Source organism: Pinus tabuliformis, chromosome 1_1, assembly GCF_031772625.1.
Source record: "Pinus tabuliformis cultivar Carrire ecotype Pingquan chromosome 1_1, CPIR1, whole genome shotgun sequence".
Lineage (NCBI taxonomy): Eukaryota > Viridiplantae > Streptophyta > Pinopsida > Pinales > Pinaceae > Pinus > Pinus tabuliformis.
Genome location: NC_142297.1, coordinates 291844800 through 291869043, shown reverse-complemented (window position 1 = coordinate 291869043; position 24244 = coordinate 291844800).

Below are 24244 nucleotides of genomic sequence, written 5' to 3'. Positions count from 1 at the left end.
TTTTGGGGTCCAATACGAGTTTAAATTGAGTTGGAAATTAGATCACTTAGTTTACTGAGATAAGTTTAGTTAAATTAGTTCTAAATTGTTTTTGTAACTAATTGATGAATAACATTGAGTTGCTACACTGATGCATCCACTAGTACTACTCGAGTTAACTAAAGATTTCCTCATGAGGAACTCATGCATGTCAATTCTGATAAAGACCTAGTTGAGACTAGAGTGTAGGGGCAATGCACTATCAGTGGTATTATTTATTGGAGTGTAAATATGATGCATGCATTAGAGATTGATCCTATGTTTGGAATGCGCATTTTTCGAAGCATGAATTCCCTTTAAATATGGGCTATTCATCCTAGGAATTACGCAAGAGATTAGGGGCTTGGAGAGCTGTAGAATTGGCTAAGTGTTGGCTAAGAGCTAGCTTGTGAGCTGAGAGAGTTGAGCATAGTTGTGCAGAATTGTTCTAGTGAGAACAAGCTTTGTATCTTCACTCATATTTATGATATATGCAATACAGATAGTGGGGGTTTTAGCAGTGGATTTCCCTGGATACTTATTGTGTTATGTGCAATTGATTTATCTTCTTCTTATTCTTATTGTTTTCATCAATCAATTGGCTTCTGATGGTTGAAAGTAGAAGTAGATTCTTGTCTTGTGATTTAGTACATTGCATGAGCTTGTGAATCTACATGATTTTCTACAATTTTGAGTGTGTGAGCATGTGTTTTCAAAAATAATATTTTCTTTTGCTTTCTTAGTTTGTTTGTAGAACCATTTGTATAAATCTATTTCATCGGAGAAAAAGAGTTGCATATGCATGTAGCCAGGTTTTATATTTCTTTTACTTGTGTCAAATAACATCATAAGTTTCACTTACATTTTACCCTTGACTTAAGAACAACCATTAAAATCAAGCGCTAAAACTAAAATGAACTAGAATATTCTAATTTTTCATAGTTACAACAACTAGTTTATGTCTTTTAGGGCCTTGGAATAGGTGTGTGGAGAGTTAACTCTCCAATTCCACTCTAAATTTAAACATAGAAGTTTATTAAAGGAGTGAAATCGAGTGTTGTTAAGTTGTCTGGGAAAGCTCTTTTCTTCTCGGAGTTAAGAACAAGGGTGAGTGAAGGTAGGGAAGAGAGATACCCCCTCTCCTACTTGTTGGATCTCGACCAAATGTTGTTCCGCCCAGCTTCCGATACGAAATGGTGACCTTAGTTGCCATTCCTAGGGACCACATAGGTGACTGCAGTGGGGAATACCCGTGGTACCTGAGGTAGATGTTATATCACTCCCATTAGTAATTCTAGAGCGTGTATGTTTAAGTGGTTAATTAAACAAGAAATAAATGAAATGAAACTGAATGGAAACTGAATGTACTCACACAAGTAAAAAACAAGATTTTACGTGGTAAAACCTTGACAGTGTGTCAAGGAAACATCCATGGGGCAAGGGATTGGATTCTTTATTTGATCAAGAATGATTCTCCATGATTACAATAGTTCAAGCATTCATCAGTTTTATAAGAGCCTCCTCCATTACATAATTGTTGTTTCGGTATAAAACTAACTTAGCAGCAACTAATACAGGTTTTACACATATTTACATAATTCGTTTTCAAATATCAACAAACTCCACCTTGACAACAATTTTCCTAATCCCTTACCCATTCCCATTCATCATCTCTTCCACAACCCAAGACAATCCAAACACCATCGCAACTTCTCTACTGTAGCTGGCTTCGTGAATATGTCTGCACAATTCTCACGTGTATGGACCTTCTTGAGAGCTACTTTTTGGTCATCAATCGCATGTCTCAGAAAATTATACCTTACATCAATGTGCTTGGTCTTGCTATGATAAGTTGGATTTGTAGCCAAATGAATAACACTCTGACTATCATAGAATGCAGTCACTCTCTCCCACATCCTTCCAATCTCATCAAGTAGACCCTTTAACCAGATTGCTTCTTTACTTGCATCTAAAGCAGTTATATACTCTACTTCGGTAGTGGACAACGCAATTGTTTCTTGAAGCTTTGACATGCAACGAATTGCTCCACCTACAAGAGTAAAGAATAACCTGTAGTAGATCTCTTTTTTTCCAAATCACCTACATAATCAGCATCCACATATCCGCAGACTGATCCTTCACTACCATTAAATATGATGCAACAATCACTTGCACTTCTTAAATACTGAAGCACCCATTTCACTGCTCGACAATGTTCTTCACCTGGATTTTCCATGAACTTGCTGACAACTTCAACTGCATGTGAAATGTCAGGTCTTGTAGATACCATCAGATACATTAAGCTTCCTACAACATTTTCATATGGTACACAAGACATATACTTCTTTTCTTTATCAGTTATAGAACTCAAAACCAAAGAAAGCTTAAAGTGGGAAGCTAATGGAACATTAACAAGTTTCACATTGTTCATACCAAACTTTTCAAGTACTCTTTCCACATACTTCTATTGTGATAATCAAAGCTTACCATTTTCCCTGTCTCTTTGTATCTCCATGCTAAAGATATGTTTTGTTGCTCCAAGATTCTTCATATCAAACGTCCTAGAGAGCTGAGCCTTTAACCTCTTGATCTCATCCATATGTTTTCTTGCAATAAGCATATCGTCAACATACAAAACTAAGATAATGAATATGCCACTTAAACTCTTTAAGTATACGTAATGATCATACTCACTTCTAATAAACTTTTGGCTCACCATGAAGGAGTCAAACTTCTTGTACCATTGCCTCGGGCCATAAAATGATTTCCTAAGCTTGCAAACGAATCTTCTCCTGAGTTCTTCTACAAAACCTTCTGGTTGTTCCATGTATATCTCTTCATCTAAATCACAATGTAGAAAGTTGTTTTAACATCTAACTATTCTAACTCAAGGTTAAGTAATGCAAGTAGTGCCAACACAATATGAATAGAAACATGCTTTACAGTTGGTGAAAAAATCTCATGAAAGTCAATACGTTCAACCTGAGAATAACATTTTGCTACCAGCCTCGCCTTATACCTTTCGATACTTCCATCAACTTTCCGTTTCAATTTGAAGACCCATTTGCATCCAACAACACTTCTCCCTTCACGAATTTCTACATTATCCCAAGTATTATTCTTAAGGAATCCATCTCTTCTTCCATAGTTGTTTTGATTTTTTCACTATCTATATCATCTACTGCTTCCTGATAATAAGAAGGTTCCCCATCTTCAGTAATCAAAGCAAAAGATGAAGCGAAATATTCATACCTTTTGGGAGTTTTTCTTTCCCTTGTAGACCTTCTTAGAGTGACTGGTTACTGAACTGGTTCAGAAACTTCAACAACTTCCTTTGTATCTTCATCACCTTTTCCTCCAGAAGTCTCTCCTTCCTTCTGACTTTCAAGAAAAGGTCTAGCCTCCAACTGAATTTGTTTATTTGGCGATATCTGTTCCTGTTCAATTCTTTCAATATTTGATTTTAAAAGAGAATATTCATCAAATGTTACATCTCTTCTAATGACTATCTTCTGTGACGTAGGATCCCACAACCGGTATCCTTTCACCGCATAGTCATACCCAACAAAGACATAACATTTTGATTTTGGATCTAATTTTGAACACCGATATTTAGGAATAAGAGCATACGCATCACAACCACATATCCTTAAATGTGAATAATCACAAGACTGACCTAACCAAACTTCTTTAGGAATTTTACAATTTATTGCTACTGAATGTGATCTGTTAACTAAATAACAAGTAGTGGATACTGCTTCTGTCCAAACTCCTTTTGCAAGTTAGCATTGTTGGTCATTCTTATGGCTCTTTCCATAAGAGTCTGATTCATACATTCAGCAACATCATTTTGTTGAGGAGTATAAATAGCAGTTTTATGTCTAACAATTCCTTCATCCTCACAGTATTGTTCAAATTCTAGAGAAGTAAATTAACCACCATTGTCAATTCTTAAAAATTTAATTTATTTTCCTATTCTTTTTTCTACCATTTCTTTAAATTGTTTAAAGACATTGAATACATTAGCTTTCATTTTTAACATAAAGACCCAAAATTTTTGGGAGAAATCATCAATAAATGTTAAGAAATATAAGGCACCTCCATACGATACAATAGGAGATGGTCCCCACGGATAAGAATGAATATAGTCCAAAATATCTTTACTATTATGGCTTCTCGTTTTAAACCTCTGTTTACATTGTTTTCGATACACACAATGTTTACAGAAATCCAACTTCAAGGATTTCAATTCAGGAAGTAATTTATGGATCATCAATACCTAAAGACATTTCTCGCTCATGTGACCCAATCGTTGATGCCATAGGCGAGTACCTTATTCTTCTTTCTCTGACACAATCACTGCTTCATTGACCTGAGTACTTCCTTTGAGTCTGTAAATATTTCTGACCTTTTCTTCTTTTATAACAACTAGCGCGCCTTTTGAGACTTTCAACACTCCATTCTGACCTGTAAACTTATAACCATCTGAATCCAACACTCCCAAAGAAATCAAAATTTTCTTCAATTCAGGTACATGTCTAACACTAGTTAATGTTCTAACTGTGTTATCATACATTTTAATCTTGATATTTCCCATCCCAACAGTCTAACATGATATATTATTAACCATAAACATAGAACTACCATTTACAACTTGATATGAAGTAAACCAATTCTTTTGTGGACACATGTGATGAGAAGCACAAGAGTCTAACAACCAACTTTCAAAGTCCTGACAAACATTACATACAGGTAAAGTTTCATCTATCATACATAATTCTTCAGAAGATAATACTTCATCTATCATACTTGAATCAACTTGATTTGCTTCCTTCTTTGGGTTATCGGGCTCTTTTCATTTCCAATAGTCTTCCTTGAGGTGTCAAATTTTATTGCAATACCAACATTTCACCTTACACTTCTTTCCCTTTGATTTTGATCTAGAATACCCCCTTGTTTTTTTTCCTCTTTCCTTTCACCGTCCTCCGGCTATCATGGCTTCTAGTGTAGCTGTTTTAGTACTATATTTCCTTCGTACTTCTTCAGATAAGAGCGCTCCCACCACTGATTCAAATTTCAAAGAATCAAGCATGCTCAAACTAATTGAAGTTACGAAGTGGTCCCACAACTCGGGAAAAGAACACAAAAAGGTTATAGCTTTGTCTTATTCTTGAATTTTAACTTACATATTTGATATTTGGCATATAAGTGTATTAAAAATGTTTAAATGTTCTCTAAATTTGTACCCTCCATCTAAACACTGTACAAATGTCTTTTCAAATAAATTCTATTGGTTAACGATTTTGTCATATATAGTTTTTCTAGTTTTTCCCATAAAACTACAGTTGTACTCTCTTCAACAATGTTGAAGAGAACTTCATCCGCCAACCATAACCTGATGGTACTGAGATCTCGGGCATCCAAGTCCTCCCAGTCTGAATTTGTCGTGCTAGCAGGTTTCCTATTTGCCCCGTCCAAAGCTTTGTGCAACCCTTGTTGCACTAGCAAATCCCTAACTTTCAGTTTCCATAAAGCAAAGTTGTTCTTGATGGTGAATTTCTCCACCTAAAACTTTGCATTCGCCATTTTAGCCATTTCTTTCTAATTTTCTTCTAATTGTGCTTCTAGGGTTTATTTCTGAATTTGAATTTCTCCACAATCTGCCTTCAACTAAGGTTTTTTTTTCCATAATATGCCTTCAACTAGGGTTTCTTTCTGATTTTTTCAGAATTTATTTTATCTTACTACATAGATTGATTACTTCAAGTATATAGAAAATAATTTCCAAAGAAAAAAAAATTACTTCAAACCCTAATTTGTTTTTCAAATTCACCAGCACTGAACAAAAAAATCTCATTTTTTTGTTTAAAGATGAGCAAAAATAAATATCCGGACTCATTTTTGCTAATCGAAACTACATTTTTTTTATTATTATTATTATTTTTTTTTAACCAGTGGAAGTCTCTTTCATTGGCTTTTTCCAGACAAACGAAGTCTCTACAGTAACTATTCTTAAAAAAAAAATTGATGGCAATACTTTCTTCTTTCAGAAAATCAGCGATAGATATCCGAGCGGGCTCCTCTTCAAAATTCGGTGACAATCTCCTTTTATTTTTGTTTTGTAGACAAACAAACTCTTTCTTGGCCACTGGCAAAACCTCATGGCTACGTACTCTTTCTCGGCCACCAACAGAACCTCACAACTCTTCTTTGTGGCTCTGCAAAAAAAATGAAAATGGAGAGAACCTTGCTTGATGACGATGGCTCTTCTCCGGGCAGAGAACAGACAGTACGGCCCCCTGGCTCCAATACCACTTATAGGTTTAAGTGGTTAATTAAACAAGAAAGAAATGAAATGAAACTGAATGGAAACTGAATGCAATCACACGAGTAAAACACAAGATTTTATTTGCTAAAACCTTGACAATGTGTCAAGTAAACATCTGCGTGGCAAGGGATTGGATTCTTTATTTGATCAAGAATGATTCTTCATGATTACAATAGTTCGGGAATTCATTAGTTTTATATGATCCTCCTCCGTTACATAACTATTGTTTCGGTATAAAACTAACGTGGAAGTAACTAATATAGTTTTTACACATATTTACATAATTCATTGTCAAATTTCAACAGAGGGTTCCCTTGCAAAGCTCATATACTTGCACCAAAAAAGGATTTTGTCTGGGTGTTAGCCTAACTATTTATGTTACCTTCGATGGTAGGTTTAGGCCGTAGTTATCCCAAAATATCTTCGAAAGGTCCTTTAATTCACTTTCTTTTATTTTGGTGTCTGGTCCTCATCACCTGGAGCGGAAATACTTGGAATTTTCTTGATTGGTTGCATATTTAGGGACTTTATAGTGGAGTGCAAAGTTTTGATTGTGCATCTCTCTACTTTTTTTGTGGCTAGCAACAACCCCCCTTTTTGTTTAGTTTTAGTAATAAAGCTAAATAAGTGGGGACCCTTCTAAAAAATAAAAAACTAGCACTTATATTTCCCTTTGAATAAAACATGCTATCATAAACTTAGGAGAACACCTGAAAAAACCCAAAAAACTTAGGTTTTATGATAGATTCTGAATAAAATCGTTCTCTTAAAAATAAGACATTGCATCGCAAAAAGGTAACGGGGGAACATCATATAAACAAGCTATTCGAAATTGCAAAAATGTGATGCGAGATCGCGCGCCTTGAATACCCATCGCGAATCACAAATTTTATATGCTGCAAGTATCACCTAAGGTAAAATATCCCGATTCGGCGATATGTGATAAGGAATCTCACAAATTGCATCTCGTGGACCATAAGGTAATAAGTGATTGTTAACAAATGGATTAGCGATATTGCAATCTGCGATATTGTGATTTGCAATATTGCGATCTGCGATATTGCGAAGCAAATTGCAAAATCGCTTTATCGCAGATCTGTAGGGCTCAGCATTCAACAAAACATTTCTCGTAATCCAATACCATGTTATGAGCATTAATGTCAATTTAATAGTTACTTAGTGGTCATTTATGAAATAAGATTTAGATCTAATCGAAAGGTTATTTCACATAGGGTGATATATTTAATATGATTTTGGCATTAAGAGCTTTCCCATCACCTTATCTTTTACCATTATTCTTTCCTTGCTTGTAAATTTGCAGGAGTGGCAAGTAAATTAATATACGCAGTAGTGTGTAGAACGTAATGGGAAAAAAGGGAAAAGCTTCGATTGCAGAAGACAAAGAGATGATGCCCTTATACACAGACACCACTTGTAACAGAGATGCTGGCATAACCACTTGGGAAGGCATGTACAGTCTGCTTGAAGAAGAAAATCCCAGGGTTATGGAGGTTAAAGCAACAACAAACTCACACGGGTTGTCAGAGGCATCAACTACTAAACTTGCAAGTTCATTCTTGCACCAGATAGCGGCCGGACCTAAGATCCTTCCATACACAGACATGGTCAAGTGCGTACTGGACAGTGGCGATATATCAGATAGACAATTCAAGACTCGGAGCCAAGACCTAATTGGGTCATTCACTTCGTAATATTTGAGGCTTATGTATCATCTATCAAAGTCGTAGGCAAGCTACAAAAGAAAAAACAGTTCATGGAGAAGTTCGCTGAAGAAATCAAAGATTTGGCGAAATGCACCAAAAACTGGTCGGTAAGGGAAGAACCATTGAAAAAGGGCAAAGCGCGTTGACCAAGGCTCGTCGAGACTGCGCAAGAGGTGAAAAATAGAAACAAGGATTCCCAGATCAAGAAAAGGAGGCAGTTTCCGATGCATGATTAAAGTTTATCGTGCATCGCTAGGAAAAACCCCTCGAGAAGGAAATCCCCTGAACATTCAGTCACATGTAAACTGGAAAACCACGGGGAAAAGCGCTAAAGGCTAAAGACAGTACCCACACTCCAAAATTGATGGTATTTATCAGGTACACCCTTGGGTGGTAAGCGGATTTAGCTGAAACCTAGTGATTCCATTCAGCGCTCGATGTGTGACAGCAAAAGAAACGGCTATAGCAGCAAACAACGTCATTGACTGTGTCAATGAAAACCTTCACAGAGCAAACCTCATATTAGAAACTACTCCCGAATTCCTCCCAAAGGCACAACAACTGCAGATAAGCTAGAGACAGAAAGTTGAGGAAAGGGCAGAGTCCATCAAGAAGTTAACCATGTTAAACTGGGATACTTACTAGCAGTACTTGGTTAAACCGCATAGTCAATGCATGACTCTCAAATGCCTTACGAACTCTGCTGAGAAGATAGCGCCAACACTTGTCGATTCTATTTTCACAGGGCAACTAAAATCAGAGGTTGGCCAACCGACGCTCCTCAAGTCGACGCTGAATGCTTGCGACCACAGAGAACAGATACATAGATAGTTAATTTCTAGATTTAGTTTTAGTTTTAATTTTGATTTATTTTTGCCTTAGATGAGAACAGTCATTTAAACCTCCTCCTATATTTTTGTAATAAACTATTTTTAGTATTTAGGTAGTAGTATTTTAACCCCTCTCATGCATTTAGAGAAGGGTCCTGAAATTTGTCAAAAACGTTTCCTCAGAACATGCACTTTTGCATCCTCGGAGGAGGTTTTGATGAATGAATGGAACGAGATTTATTGATATCTGTGTTTAATGTCTACTACTGAAATTCACTTTTGTACTCTTAGTAGATATTGAATTAGGAAGAGATAAATATATATTGCTGAAGCTCATGAGTAGAAATTGTTATCAATGGTATTTTTATCTCTTAATGATTTATGCTTATGTGTCAAAGTAATATTTTATGCTCAGTTATTTATATATGAAAGCTTGAATGTTTGAGTTATCATTTGGCACTTTTGTACGGTTATACCTATTCTATTTATGCTTAATGTATGAATGACTTATTATGCAATATACTTCTCACAATTGTTTCGGCTAACTTTTTATACGAAACAATTCATTTTTATCAAATTCTTTTCTTGTAGCAATTGAATGATCTTTATTACCAATTGCTGTTAGAAATTAGTTTAGATCGCATAAATCAAAAGTTAAATCCCAGGTTAGTTTTAGACTTAAATATTTCTGTCATTAAAATACAATTTCACATTTTAAATTAGACTAGATTAAAAGAATTTTACCTATAAATATTTAGAAAACAGAAATATCAATCAACACACACAAAAATTGGGAAACTGGTCCCATTATCCCCAATCAGACCCACCATCCCAAACGGAAAAGGAGTTTCTTTCAAGGTGTGGACCGGGTGGGTATCCCCATTGTTGTAGACCCGATTTTCAGGCCTTCAACATATTTGGTGCTAGAAGTGGGCCTTGAACTGTGAATGAATAGTAAATCTAAATCTAAATACCATTCTGAGAGTAAATCGCCCTCAACATCTCCCCCGACTTCTCCATCGCATTCTGAATCTTTAAATCCTAAGCGAGAAATTGTAAAAACAACAACCACTGCCACAAACCCAAACATTTCAGACAAATCTACTATTGAACCTCCTAAAGTTGAGTCTCTGATGCATAAACTTCAAGGATTCTCCATATCACCTCAAAAGTCTGAAATATCTCAAGGTAGTGTGACTTCGCAATACAACCCTTCTCATCCTTTAACCAAATTACAGAGTGAAAAGTTTGGTATTGAACCAACTGAATTACCTCTACTAAAAAGGAAAAGAGCAAGGAAGTCACCTCAAGGGTCTGATAGTGAGACCCTTTCATCATCAACATCCATTCCAACTTCTCCATTGCAAAGTCAACCATCCACCCCTCCACTTCAAATTGTTATCCATCAGAGTACTGGAACTTTAACTTCCTCATCCCTTCCACAAGGAACTTTGTCTGCGCTTTCCTCTGTCAGTAGTTGAACGATGGCCCAAACCCCATGGAATAACCTAGGGGAAGTCTTAATGCCTGCGCCCTTGAGCCAATTACCGGCCCACCCTGAAAAATGGTTGCCCAAGTTTAATCCTGAAGCAGGCATGCTAGCAGAAGAACACATAAACAACTTTATGTTATCGATAAATCTAAATGGTGTTACTAATGAAGATGCTGTTGTTCAGCTTTTTCCTTACACTTTACAAGGAACAGTCGGATCCTGGTATTTCTCATTACCATCAGGATCCATCACGAATTGGGACATGTTCCAAGAGCAATTCCTGACTAGGTTAGGTGATGACAGATTAACAGCAACACTGATCAATGATCTATCAAATCTAAAGGCCGAATCCAGAGAAACTATCAAAGATTTTAACTCGCGTTTTAACAAGCTTTTGAATAAAATTCCGACAGCTTCCAAGCCTAGCGAAGAAGTTAGAAGTGAATGGTACATATCTGCTTTACCATCAAACATAGTTATCTTTGTTGACAGGGCTGCCAAGGCAACATTAGCTGAAAACATGAAGGAAGCAATAGCGGTAGAGAAACGTATCTTAGCTTTAGAAAAGAAAAATGTTGTCGATGAAAGAAAATCTAAGAAGGTTACTTTTAGAGATGATCCTAAGAAAAAACAATCAAAAGACCCATTTGATAAGGATTGCAGAAAGTCTTAAAAACCATGTCTAACGAAATGGTTGACATTAAGAAACAAGTAGCAGAGACTTCTTCTAAAAAATCCTACAAGCCTTATAGGAAAAATCCTTCAACTGATTCAAAGCCACCCAATGCTATATCAAATGTAGAATTAGAAGAAGAGGAAGAGGAAGTTTCTAATGAGGAACCTGTTGATGAAGATAAAGTTGTAGAAGTACAGGGAATGTGGGACTTCATCCTTCCACATGAAGAGGATCAAGAGGCATTACTAGTTAGTACCAGAAGCAAAAATCAACTCGATCCTCCACAACCTAGTCCTAAATAGAAGAGCACAAGCTCAACATCTAAAGATAAAGTTGCATGAAATCATCACCCAAAGAAACTCAAACAAGCCCAGTCCAATCCGATCCCTCAACTCCATCTAAAAAACTGATCGTTTCTGATGAAATGGAGTATAATATCATTGAAGATATGAAGAAGAATAGGGTTAACATTACTTTTCATGAATTGATCAAATTGAAACATCAACAAAAGCTACTTTTGAAAGAGTTACATGCAATACCAGTTGCACCTCTTCCTGCCATTGTAATCTCGCAAGATTCTCATGAGATGGGAAGACCTCCAACTAATATGGCAAATAAAATTGATCCAAATGATATTTGTTTACTCGGAGGTAGGTCAAAATCCCATACTCCCCCATTCCTTCTTACTTACGAAATTTTCAATATGATGATGATGATGATGATGATGATGATAGTGGTTACCGTCCATTGAGACCAAATTGGTCTATCGGACCTATAATATTTTTAGTTTTTAATTGTCTGGCTCCTCGTCTTTCTTGGCGAGATTGGTGTTGTAGCTTTCTTTTTTTTCTCTACGGTCTTCCAACTTCCTTTATCTTGCATCTCCTTCATCTCTTATGGTTCTTGGGATATTGGTGTCTTAGCTTCGCAATCTATTGTGTTCATCCTTTTGAAAATAGTCGGAGAAGAAGTTTGGTCTAGGAGATCTGCTTGGCTGTTAAATGAAGATTTATTTTGTATGGTATTTGAATCTTCATCACTGTTGATGCTTGAGGAGTCGTTGAGTGCACTTTTTTGTTGTTGGGCAGGGCTTTCTCCATGCTTGTCATGAGAGTTGTTTCTGTCTTGCCCAATTTCTTGTGATTCAGAATTTTCTCTAGAGTATTCTTCTTTGATGACAGTGTAGTGTTCTTTTTGTGCTCCTTCCCACCAAGTAGATCTGTGGTGGTTTTTTCTACCGGGATTTTTCTCGGAGGCTTTTGGGCAATTTTTGGCTAGATGGCCTATCTCAAAGCACGATCGACATCGGAAGAGGACACTTTCATAATCGAGTTTCTGGTTCCATACATAATCTTTACTTGTTAGGTTTATTTCCGCTGGGAATCCGGCACTGAAGTCCATTTCTACACAAATGCGTGCATAGGTGGTTCTGGCATATTCCTCTGTTTCTGGGCACCTGCAGTAAAATTTCCCAATTGCATTTCCAATGGCTTTTAGCGAGGAGAGATTCCAGAGATGCAAGGGTAAGCTTGGCAATCTCACCCAAACTGGTGCTGAGGTTATCACTGCTGTTGAGGGATCGAACGCTAGGTACCATGGCTTCATGAATAGGCCTGATTTTTCCCAAAACCAAGGGCCGGAATCTAGAATGCATTGTCTGCTTTCAGGGTTTTCAAAATCTATTATAAAGAAACCTCTAGCATAGGGGTAGATATTAATTTCATCAGAAATGACAGGCTTCCATACCTCCGAGATCCAATTGTGGAGCGTTGTTAGCCGCGGCCATAAACCATTGAACCGACAAATTAGGGCACTTTCAGAAAACTTCAAAGCCTCATCGAGTGAGGCCTGGACCACCTGGATAATGGGTGCTGGGGCTTCACTGACAATATGAGCAGCAGCTTGCCCTCCAGAAGCAGACGGCACTGAGCCAGCAGCTATTTTCGCGAAGGTGGGAGCCATATTTTACTTGCCCTAGCCCCTCAACTCCCTTCTCAACAGAAGTGTCACCAACGGTGGCAACTAAAACTCCAGTCACCGTTACGACCCACCGAAGTGCTGCGGCCCTAGAGCCCAGCCGCAGAGAAATATGTGGAATAGATCTGAGGAAAAGAACCGAAAGGGATTTGCAAAAGAGATCTGGACGGTGAACCGGAAGAGATCTGATGTCAATAATCCAACGAAAACCATACGAAAACCAGCGAAAACCAAAGCAGCAGGGCTGCGGCTCTAGAGCCCAGCCGCAGAGAAAAGGGGATCGGCCACGTGCACGAGATATAGCGTTGCTTGACCACGTCCTGCAGACGGCAGAGGGGCAGCACTGTCTCAATGAATTCAATGTTCAGTTCGTATTCAGAAACTCAAACGGCGGAGAGGGGCGATCTGGAGCCGCAGAAGAGGGGCGATCTGGGGCGATCTGGAGCCGCAGAAGAGCGATCTGGAGCCGCAGAGCGATCTGGAGCGATCTGGAGCGATATAAACTTGCATAATTGTTTGGTAGATTCAAGAGCTTCATTTAATATCTTACCTAAAACAATATGTGCAAAGTTAAACGTCCAACCACAAAAATCTGTAGTACACATACTTCAGCTGGACCGATCGTAGGTTGAAGTAATCAGTGAGCTAAATCAAGTTACCATAAGGTTGTCATCTAATCCAAAGGTATGTCAAGTTATTGATATTCTAGTTGCAGAAATTCCCGAATTTTATGGTTTAATTCTTAGTAGGGATTGGTCTGAAAAGCTACATGGATACTTTGTGACCGATTAGTCACATATGTGGCTCCCTTACAATGGTAAACCAAATCATATAAAGGTTGAGCGAGAAAGACACCAAAATTACATAGTGACAGAATTGGAAGGAGAAAATGAACCTGTAGCATACAGCAACAATATAATTGGCAACTATTCTGTTGACTCTTTCTTAGGAAATTTCGATGCTCATACTTCACCTTACTTAAAACATTATGTTTTGTCTCAATTAGAAAACTTTTCTCAAACAGATCGTTCTAAATGTGTTAATTTTGTAGATAGTCCTGTAAATAAATTTTTATTTTGGAAATTATTTTTTGATGGCTCAAAGTCTAACGATAGAGTAGGAGCAGGATGTGTATTAGTTAGTCCAGAGGGAAACAAAACTATGCTAACATGTAGACTCGAGTTCAATTGCACAAACAACACTGCAGAATATGAAGCTCTAGTCCAAGGACTGTACAAGGAAATCAGATTAGATATCAAGTATCTACAAGTCTTCGGAGACTCTGATATTGTTATTAAAAAAGTACAAAATATTATACATTGTCTATCAGGTCATTTGAAACATTATCAATCTTTAGTGCAAGATCTGACTGAACATTTTATAGCATTTAATATTTCACCTATTCCCAAACTTCAAAATGCTAGTGTTGAACTCTTGGCTAATGTAGCCTCCAAGCTCATTCCCTTAGAAGACTATAGCCCAGATAGACTCTCAATCAAATTAATCTTTAGGCCCTCTATCCCTGATGATGTTACAAACTAGAGAATTTTTAACGATGATCCTGATATTGTGAGTTTCCTGACATCGGAAGGATCTTACACTAATCAGATAATTGATGAGGACCAACATGACAAACAGTTATAACAAGAAAGCACTAATAATGCTATACTAAAAATCTGTAGTCAAGTTGGAAGACCAAAGCTAGGGTGGAATTTGTCGTCCAGATCTTAGGTTAGTCCTAGTGTTCTAGTCGAGTATTTTGTAAAAATGATTCGGGAATAATTTAAGCTAATTTGCTAAATTGTTTTATTACAGGTCACTTGGTTTGCTAGATCATATTGGTTGCAGAATTGGGTAAATTATTATGGGTCTATATCTAAAGGTGTTTTCCCCTTTCAAGGGTTGAATTAATTATAATATCTTGATGTAAAAATATTTTGGTGCATGGTCCTCCATATTTAGATACCATGGCCAAAATATTTAAAGGTGGAAAAAATTATTAATACCCTTTAGTATCAATTAATTAATTTTTCTCCCAAAAATAAATTAAAATCTTAAGCCAAAAAATTAATTAATTTTTATTTTTGGTTTTCCAACGAAAAAGTGGTTAAATAATTAGCAGAAATTTGGTCAGAAAATAAAAATGAGAGAAAATTAAATTTTATCCAAGTGAAAAATATTGAAAAATGGAATGTGCACTTTCGAAGAAGGTAAGCTCCGCAAATCAAGCAAGAAAAGATTCAAGAAAATATTTTTGTCCTAGAAAAAAAGAAATAATTCCCAGAAAATTTGATTTTTTAATGAAAATCGAATTTATGGTCCAAGTTGGTTAAGTGAATGGGAATTTTTCAAGGAGAAAAAGTTAGGAATATATATATATATAGGACCAAGGAAAAAGGCATCATCAAGGAATTCAAATTTTTTCTCAAGCAATCAATGGTGGAGATTATTTTGACATGGATCAAGCATTTAATCAACCAAGATCAAGTCAAATTTGTGCACCTTCATGGAACTAATCGTTATTCACTTGGAAGAGTCTCTAGAGCTCTCATTTTTTCTATATAAGGAAGCATATACTCCTCATTGCAACATCTTTTGATGTTGTTCTCTCGCTTTTTGGTCTTGAAACTTTGTCTATTTTGAAAAAATAATACACAAGTCTTTGGGGTGAAATATTGTGGCTCTTCTCTTATGGATTTCGTAATGAATTCTTGAGCTTAATTTTTTGTTGGTGATTTTATTTTTTAGTTCATTTTCTTTAATAGGATTACTAATGTATAGCTATCTTACACTGGTAATTAGATCTAGAAAATATTTTATGATTGGAAGTGGCTTGTGTGCTTTTGCTTATGTTGCTAGAATTTTCTTCCACTATATTTTTCATGTCTCATCTAAAGCTAACAATTTTTTTCTGAGTTGTGTATAAAACATCTAATTGAATCGGATCTCAATTGTGAGGGGATGCTTTTGCATAATCTAACCAACTCTTGAGTGAGGATGTGGGAGAATCTACTTTATTTCACTTTAAAGAATTCTCTAATAATTTTTTTGCAGGGTTTCTAGACCTTAGCTAGAGGAAAATTTTATTTATCTCATTTATCTCTTTTTAAATCATTGTGCTTAAATAATATCTGTTATCTAGAGCTATTACTTGTTATTTGAAGAATGGGGTTGGACTCATATTCTTCAGGATAGTCCTTGTAGATTTGTAAATAATTTTTCTTGGTATAGATTTAGTAAATTTCTGTATATTTTGGTTTTAGGAGAAATAAAAGAAAAAAATTGTAGCTTGAGTCCAATTGAATTTTGTTTTGGGCAGCCACAAATGTTTAGAGGCCTCCATTGCCTCTAAACCGAATCTTTCTCAAGGGGTTCTCAAGCTTATTTCATTAATCTGGTTTTTTGCAGCAATTTGTAACCTTCATTTGGCAGGGATTCATCAGAAGTTTTGACCAAATTTCCAAGGGTTTGAATTTCATCGAATAAATTTTAAGAGTAGCTGCTAGGATTTGATCCTCTTTCAAATATCAAAATTTTAAATTTTGACAAGGGTTTCCATTTCAGAAATTTTGTAAATAATTTCTTCAAATTTATTTCTCAAAATTTTCGTTTGCAAATCTAGCTTGGGCTTTGATTTTCCAGCCTTGATACTCATTTTGTGACTCAACAGTTAGATTTCTCTTGTTAGATTAGTCACTAACCTTGAAGGGTTTTTACTATTTAGGTTCTTTTCTTGTTTCAAATTTTATGTATTTAATCATTGGAATTTTGCAGAAGTAATCATTGAATTTTGAAGGGTTTTTCCTCATCAAAAATTTGGCTAGGATTTGGTATTTTGAAAATTGGATTTTGGTATGAAATTTTGAGGAAAAACTGCAAGGGTTGGGAAGCTTCTTTCCTCTCAGTTGTGGGCTTGAAGGAGGGTTGCAATCCCTCTCTGTTTTGAAACAAATTTACTTCAAAGCTATCACATAATGTTTTTAGAATTTAAGTCTCAGAAAATCCACAATTAATTATACAAATTCTGTCAAATTTTCCAGCCTTTCTTTTTCCTAGAAAATGGGTTTATCATTTGTTTTTGGCATAAAATTTGTTGGTATAATATTTTGTTTGCTTGACAGGGCCAGGAAAGTCTCTTTGGGAGGCTTATTCCCCTCTTTCCACAAGTTCAATACTTGCCTCAGTCACCTGCATCTAAATCATCTAGGCTGAGGGCCCTTGCTGCCTCTACATTGCCAAAGCAGTAGGTCTTTTTGACAGTCATTTCATCTATTTGGGGCAGTGAACTGAGGAGAACCATTCACTAAACTTCAAGCCATTGTTGTTGCAGAAAACTCATCTATTTTCTGAGTTTGAAATTCAGATTTTGCAGAGGTCTTGGTTTTCTAAGCAGTGAGTAAATTGGTTATCAGTTCATCAAAGTTTGGAGGCAGTGATTTAAGGTTGACCTACTTGTCTTGGGGTGTTTTTAAGTTGTGATTGTAATTGGATCAACATTATTGCTTGAGGAGAAAATTTATTTTAAATCCTCTTATCATTGTAAATCTACTTAAGTCTGAAAAGAGCCCTTCTCTGTGTCAAAGGGTCTCTCTTGTAACATCTTCAAAAAAAAAAACTTGTAATTTTCTTAAGAAGGCATTCTGGTTTTGTAAGCCTTCTCCAAAAAGTTCTAAAGTCCTCTCACTCATTGTCACAAGAAGGACTTCTCTGTAACATTTCAATAAAAGATTCATCTTTTTTGTTTTTTGAGGGAGCTTGGGGTCCTCACCCCTTGGCATCCTTGTCTCCTCTTTTAGGAGGAATCTCTTGTGTGTGTCTTAATTTTTCTCTTATTGCATTAGTTTTAGATCTGATTCTTTAGTCTTGCTATTACTAACTTGATCTTTAGATCAGTTTCCTTAGTATTGCTTTCTAGATCTCATTTTGCATCTTTTCATTTTTTTTTTTTTTTTGAGCTATTTTGGTCTGAATTACAAGTTGAGTATCTACTGTCTTAAGCTCATTTGTGTTTTAGATTTGGTAGTGTTTCCTAATTGTTTAGTTAGCAATCTCATCTGCCATCCTAAATTTGTGCTTTCATCATTTAAATTTCTTGCTTATTTCAATTGTCTAAATAAGTAAAGAACACACCTAATTAGCACATTTAAATGGTATTTGAGTAATTATTCCTAACATTCTAATCATCATTATTTCTATGAGTATTTCCTATTGTTTCATTGATTATTTTCATTAGCTGGTAATCTTGTGCTTTGAAGTATTTATCTACTTTGTGATTACAAGTTTATTGGCAATTTACTTTCCTTGAAACAACATTGTTATCATTGTATTCCATTGAAATCTTGCATCAATATTTGCATTCTAGAGTTAGATTTTGCATTCCACCTTGCTTAATTTGCATTCATCTATCTGGTTTTGTCTAACTTGGCATATTGTTATTTTGTGAGCACTCTATCTTTACTTGCAATTGTTAAAATTGGCAACCAGGGCAAAATGTCATGTGGGTCATCTTATTCATGGCGGATAATATTTTTATTAGATTCCTCTCGTCAAGAGGTGTAGGATTGATATAAATATCATCCGATTCCGATAAGTATTCATGGAAATATGAATTTATTTTGATTATGGAATTATTATCAAGCCGACCTACAACTCATGTAGGCTCAGAAGCCCAACAGTCGCATCTATTCACCCACCAACGTTGTGTATAAATATAAGAGGACTTTTCCTCATTTGGACTCACTCATCTCATCACATCTCTCTCTCTCTCTACTACGCAGAAATGAGTCTCTTCTCTACTGCGCTGAAATGGGTCTCTCTCTCACACATGTGAAGCCGGAAGCTGTTGAATTTGAAGCTGCAACTACAGAAGTAAAGATTGACTTGTGTGGCCTAGAATATCTCCTCTTTGGAACTGCGTTGTAGGTTCATCTGAACCTCCTCTGAAAGCCGCAACTTTTGGTGGTGGAATGAAGTCAATCCGATGAACGGTTTGCAAGATATCGACTGCCCTAGTTTGAAGCCGGAAACTGCTGAAACTGAAGCTGCAACTGCAGAAGTAAAGATTGACTTGCGTGGCCTAGAAGATATCCTCTTTGGAACTGCGTTGTAGGTTCATCTGAACCTCCTCTGAAAGTCGCAACTTTTGGTGGTGGAATGAAGTCCATCCGATGAACAGTTTGCAAGATATCGACTGTCCTAGTTTGAAGCCGGAAACTGCTGAAACTGAAGCTGCAACTGCAGAAGTAAAGATTGACCTGCGTGGCCTAGAAGATCTCCTCTTTGGAACTGCATTGTAGGTTCATCTGAACCTCCTTTGAAAGCCGCAACTTTTGGTGGTGGAATGAAGTCAATCCGACGAACGGTTTGCAAGATATCGTCTGCCCTAGTTTGATAATGAAGCCGCTAATGCTGATGCTATTGATCTAGGGTTTGCTACTGCTGATATGAATCAGATTTATTGTACTATTTCTCTCTGCTGAATTATTGAAGATAAAAGAAGATTCGATCAAAGGGTTTCCCCACACATTGTGGGGTTTGTCCCTGGCTAGCCGCCACATCTTGTGTCTCTTGTCTTGGCTTGTTTTATGTCGATCGTTTAATGTTCTATCTGCACTTTACTTTATGTACGTGTGATTGCTAATCTTTGGAATATAATAAGGAAAAGAAGTAAATTGTTATAAGCATAGAACATACCATAACTTAACATGGGATCAGATCTGAGGTGAAGACAAAGCCCGAGCAAGAGCAAGAGAAATCATCGAAGAGAAGATTGGCAAGGCTATCCTAAAAGAACTATGGGGTCCTCAACACTCTTTCCTTCCGAAGACAAGCTCCGTGAGAAAGATGACTATCACGGATGGAAGATGTCTATCGATCTAACCCTTGAGAATCAAGGAGTGTTGGATCATGTGAGAGGCAATATTGTTGAGCCTCCATCAAATGCATCCGCTGCTGCCTGGAACAAATGGAAAAATGGAGAAGTCAAAACAATAGAAGATCATCCGGGACTCTATCGACAAGCACTTGGTGGCCTACATCTCTGAACTGGACACCTCCAAGGAAATCTACGATAGACTGGACTACTCTTTTGAACTATAATGTAATTCCTGGTTTCGAGGAATTAATGGCTAGATGCATTCAAGAAGAAACAAGGGAAGAAGTGCAAGAAATGCCCATGCCTAAAGGTCCTCCTGCTGCCTTTTCTTCTCATGCAAGGAAAAGAAATAATTCCGGGACTAAATCAAAAGGAAAGGCTGGACCTAAGGCTAGAAGAAAATGACGATGTTACATTTGCGATAAAGCAAGTCACTATGTATGAGATCATGAGCATCATGATGAATGAGATCATGGACATATAGGATAGCATGATGATGATGCACACTAGTTTGAGCAGCATTATGATGGATAAAATCATGGACATGGGCAGCATGATGATAATCATGATTAGAGAAGCATGGTACAGTATGCAGTGGTGCAACTCGAAATCCCTCTGATGGCAATCAAAGGAATGACAAATTCAACAGCAAAGGTAAGAGGAGAGCTGGGAATCAAGGAAGAGGACAAGCATTCAAGAAGGCTAGAAATTCTAGGATGTATTAAATGCACCTGACCTCAAAAGGAACCTAGTATCCATCTTGGCAATGGAAGGCAGAGGCTACAGGTAACCTTCAGCAATGGCAAGGTATGTATATGGAAAAATAATGTTAAAGATGCCTTTACTTTTGGGTTTAGTGTTGATTCATTATATCAGGTCAATGGAAGTCTGCTAGGTGTCATATCTTATGACACATCTCTTCAATCCAAACTTTGGCATCGGAGGTTTTCCCACCTTTATTATAAAGCTCTACCCGATGTAAGACAAATGTCGACAGGGATGCCCGAATTCCGAGTAGAGAAAGAAGGTGTATGGCCGGGATGTGCCAAAGGAAAGCTCAAAAGGGGACCATTCCCCTCAAGCCAAAGCAAGACCTCCGATATATTTTAATTGGTTTACTCAGGCATACCTAAGGTTGGCATTAAGAGGGAGACTACTACACCACATACTCCTGAGCAGAATGGTGTGGTGGGAAGGAAGAACCACACGATGATGGAAGCTGTCCGTGCCATGCTACATGATCAAAGACTTCCAAAGTTTCTATGGGTTGAAACTACAATCACCGCCGTATATGTACAAAATCGATGCCCTCATCAAGCATTGGGTTCCTAAACTCCTGAAGAAATGTTCACCACCGGTCAAAGGGAAGTCGTGATTAGTCATGATGTCACCTTTGACAAAGATATGGCTCTCAGCAAGGTGGACAATCTGCTGACTTTGAGTAGCTCTCAAGAAGTCGACACCAGGGAACCGAAAGAAAAGGATGATGAATCAATGCCTGATGTAGAAGAACCCATGGATTCGATTGATCCTCATCCACATGAGCCTTCCTCTTCTAGGAAGAGGCCTTCATGGCTTAGGGGGATACTTGATGATGTTGAAGGACATGCTGCACCCTGAGGAACCTTCCATCAAAGTAAGAAACTTAACAGGTATCAGGGATACCTGACCATCATGAGCACGATCATACAAAATGAACCTTCATCATTCTCATATTTCATCAAGCATTAACTATGGAAGGATGCTATGACCATAGAATATGAGTCTATTATGGAGAATGATGTCTGGGAAGTAGTTCCCAGACCCTGGACAAGACAAGTGTTACTTCAAAATGGCTTTACAAGATAAAGCATGCAGCAAATGGAAGTATGGAAAAGTATAAGGTTCATTTTGTTGCTCGTGGTTTATCCCAGAAGGGAGGTATAGACTATGATATTTGCACCTGTTTCCAGATATACGACCATCCGCTTGATCATAGCCCTTGTGGCTTCACAAGGATGGAACCTACATCAGATGGATGTTAAGACTGTGTTCTTGCATGGTTCTATCAAAGAATAGGTCTATGTGGAGCAACCTGAAGGATTTGAGATTTATGATTGAAAATCTCATGTATGCATGTTGAAGAAGGCTCTCTATGGGCTGAAGCAGGCACCCCGAGCATGGTATGAGAGGATCGATAGCTACTTGATGAAGCTGGGATTCACTAGGAGTGAAGCTGATCCTAACCTTTACTTTAAGGTTGAATATGACAAGCCTCTCATACTGGTGTTGTATGTGGATGACCTCTTTCTAACAGGTGCAAACCCTCTCATTCACAAATGTAAGAGGGAGATGGCTTCTAAATTTGAAATGAAGGACCAAGGACTTGAAGTGTGGCAGAAGCCAAGGGAAATTTTCCTATCTCAAGGAAAATATGTGGTAAATATATTGGAAAGATTTGGTATGATGGACTGCAAGCCTGTGACTACCTCGAGGATCTTAACTTTTAGAAGTTATATGGTAGTGATGTCGGACCAGACTTGGGAAATGCCTCTGAGTTTCAAAAACTCATTCACGTTGATGTTCTTGGTGAACCTCCATTCGAACATATGTTTTGCAGTTAGCATTGTGAGCTCATATTTGGTTGAGCCTCACTGGATTGATGCCAGGAATCTTCTGAGATGTCTTCAGGACACAATCTCTCATGGATTAAGATACACTGCCGGAGATGTGGGACTACTTGGATATACTGATGTTGATTGGGCAGGCAGTGTGGTGGACCGTAAGAGCACTTCCGGGTACTGTTTCACCTTGGGATCTGCTTCGATATCCTGGATGAGCAGGAAGAAGAAGTCGGTGGCTTTGAGCACCGCCGAAGCAGGATATATTGTTGCTAGCATAACCTCGTGTGAGGCAGTCTGGTTGCGAAAGCTCTTCAGTGAGCTGTTTGGATTTACATTGGATACCACTGTGATTCTCTGTAACAACCAGAGGTGGGATTCGATTATTGAGGAATCCCGTATTCGTCAATTGCTCTAGCAGATAGACATCATCTGGGATATGGTAATTCGATCAGCAAGGAAGCTCCATCACATTAAGATGATGTACAGGTTGATACACCTTGTCAAAGCCCCGAGGAAAGATCTAATCTGTGATTTTCCCAAACGACTTGGGGTCGACAAGAAACCCTTGTACAAGGGTCCTGCATGTTGCATACATTGAGCTCTAGGAGCTTTGAGGGCTTGCGGTTCCTACTGGAGCAACATATGACCACAGGGTGACTCACCCTCCCCTGATGGTGCACACTAGAACAAGATGATTCGCTCTCTTGTGGGACAAGATGATTCGCTCTCTTGTGGAACAGGATGATTCGCTCTCCTGTGTAGCAGGATGATTAGTTCTCCTGTGAGGCCTGGATTGATGTGTTCTCCATGGCAGCCTGGATTGATGTGTTCTCCACGGCGATTGTAGCAGGATTGATGTGTTCTCCTGTGAGGACAGGATTGATTAGTTCTCTTGTCGAGGCATCCTACCCATGCAGTCTGGGACTCATGGGAAGTACCTCTCATCTGATCAATGAGCAGGGAAATGAAGTTAGGGACCATAGTAGTACCGATGGATGCATCGTTGTATCTACCGTACTCCCTACGCTAGGATGACCTCCATTGATCTGGGATCAATGATACTGGTCTGGGACCAGTGGTAGGAGTTGTACCATACTATGACGCTGACTTCGGGTCGGTTGAGACTGGTCTGGGACCAGTGGTACATACTCTGAGACTGACTTCATGTCAGTGCAGTACTGGTCTGGGACCAGTGGGAGTGGTACATACTATGACGCTGACTTCGGGTCGGTTGAGACTGGTATGGGACCAGTGGTACACTCTCTGAGACTGCGATACTGGTCTGGGACCAGTGGTAGGAGTTGTACCATACTATGACGCTGACTTCGGGTCGGTTGAGACTGGTCTGGGACCAATGGTACATACTCCGAGACTGACTTCGTGTCAGTGCAGTACTGGTCTGGGACCAGTGAGAGTGGTACATACTATGACGCTGACTTCGGGTCGGTTGAGACTGGTCTGGGACCAGTGGTACACTCTCTGAGACTGCGATACTGGTCTGGGACCAGTGGTAGGAGTGGTACTTACTATGAAGCTGACTTCAGGTCGGCTGAGACTGGTCTGGGACCAGTGGTACGCACTCTGAGACTGACTTTGAGTCAGTGGAGGATGATACTGGTCTAGGACCAGTGGAGTTGTACTCTCTATGACGCTGACTTCGAGTTGGTTGAGACTGGTCTAGGACCAGTGGTACATACTCTGAGACTGACTTTGAGTCAGTAT